The sequence below is a fragment of the Erithacus rubecula genome (assembly GCF_903797595.1).
Source record: "Erithacus rubecula genome assembly, contig: scaffold_161_arrow_ctg1, whole genome shotgun sequence".
NCBI lineage: Eukaryota > Metazoa > Chordata > Aves > Passeriformes > Muscicapidae > Erithacus > Erithacus rubecula.
Window position 1 is genome coordinate 125,226 of NW_027636144.1, and position 1,943 is coordinate 127,168.

The window sequence follows — 1,943 nt, forward strand, 5'->3', positions numbered from 1 at the left end:
ACATCCCACCAGGGCTGTGTGAGGTCACTGGGTTGGTCACTCTGCCCCAGCCCCCTCACAGTTTCCCCAGACAAGTCCAATGCTGTTCATGCCCAGCAGGGTCCCCTGTTCCTCTGTATCTCCCTGCTCCACCTGGAGCCACAGCCTCCCCCAAGGATGCTCCACAAATCAACCCCAGAGCCTGATATGGGGACAAGGGGCCAGGGCTGTGTGACCCGGACATCAAGGACGTGGATTATCCAGGTCACTGGGGCTGGTTTGGGTTCCCCAGGGCAGGAAAGATGTCTGGCAGCTGGAGCAGGCTGAGGGAAGGGCCTCCAAGGTGGGGCTGGAGCCCTTTGGCTGTGAGCAGAGGCTGAGGGAGCTGGGCTTGTCCAGCCCGGAGCAGGGAAGGCTGAGGGGCTCCTCATGCCAGCCTGGCAGTGCCAGCCAGGAGCTGATGGAGAGCACAGAGCCAGGCTCTGCACCAGGGGCCTGGGGGAGACAAAACACAGTGAGTGGAAGGGGCAAGAAAGGAGAACAGACAGGACAGGAGAAGTTAAAATGAGTCAGGCTGCTTTCAGCATTTCCTCAACACCAAAATCAGCCTGATTCCTCTATCTACCATGACAGCTTTGAAAATAGAGCATTGTTTGAGGTGTTCAACCCCCACTCCAAGCACAGCATCCTGATACAGCACTTGAACAGTGTTTCTACCTGTCACAGAATCATCTTTGTCTAAAATTGGTTTTGTACACAAATCCCTTGTGGGCGGCCATGGCAAGATGGCTCTGCCCGATACTGGGGCCGGCGGTGTCCGCCAGCTGCCGAGAGAGGGGAGCTACGGCTGGGACCTGCCACAGCTCCCCAAGGGCCCTTGTCCTCACAAAGGGTCTCTGCAATGCCCTGGCCAGCAGAATGCCAGGGCTATAGAAATCCAGACACATGGACACACACACAGATCTATAGGTTTGCTGAAGGGGTTTATTGATCATTCATGAGAAATTTCTCAGGGCACAAGGGAAAACAGGGGAGTCATTCAGGGATGATCAACCCCTGATGCCTCTGCAGCAGGCTGCACATGGATGTCACCAACTCTTGCAATCCTAAAACACAGAGCCCAGAACGTGACCCACCAGGAGCCACCATGACAGGAGAGGGGCCTTGTCCCAAGCCTCTCTCTGCAGGCACTGCTGACCTACCCATGGAAAGCAAGAGCCAGGCACTTCTGCCACAAAGGACCCACCAGCTTTGCAGCCACAGGGGGCTGGGGACAACAGCGGCATGAGAGACACACTGGGACACTGGGCTGACTGGGAGGAAAGGGGAAAGCAGGGGGGTCCTTGGAGAAGGGGCCTGTGGGAGCAATGGGGTGCAGGAGCTGCTGTGCTCCTGGCCTGCACTGGGGTCCTGGCCCAGAGGCACAGCTGGGGCAGGGGCTGCACCCAGGGTCAGCCAGGGGCTCCTGGGGTGACAGGGATGGGAATGCAATGGGGGACCCTGGGCATGGGGTCCCTGGGAAAGATCCATGGGGCAGGGATGTTGTATGGGATGTCAGTAAAAGTGCACTGGGCTGTGCTGGGAGAGATTGGGATAGTCTGGGGTGTGGTGGCCATGCAAGGGGAAGGGCTTACACTGGCAGAACTCATGGTACCCACCAGAGGTGTCTTCAGGATCTCAAAATTTTCTAAATCCATCTGCAGAGAGATCAGGAGACCTCAGTTGTCACTGGGATGTGCCTGGTGCCAGCAAGGGATGAGGGGACTGAACTGCCACCCCAAATCCCTGAGGGGATGCCCTCCAATCCCAAACAACCTCACCTGCCACAGATAATTTTCAGTTTTTCGCAGGAGTGCCTGGGAAAGGAGAACAAACCATGGTTCTGGATTGGATCATGTGGGTCTGTGGGGCAACAAAGGTGCAGGGACCAAAGGGGTGGGGGGGGGACAGGAAAAGGGATGGGA

General features: G+C 57.2%; 1 long non-coding RNA gene across 1 annotated transcript; it reads right to left on the reverse strand.

Annotated features, from left to right (window-relative positions):
• Positions 1 to 945: 945 nt before the first annotated feature.
• On the reverse strand, positions 946 to 1,248 carry LOC306815574. The gene is made up of 2 exons (XR_013777421.1): positions 1,182 to 1,248; positions 946 to 1,085 (listed from the first exon to the last, which is right to left on the reverse strand). It is a non-coding gene; the product is annotated as an uncharacterized lncRNA (long non-coding RNA).
• Positions 1,249 to 1,943: the final 695 nt, after the last annotated feature.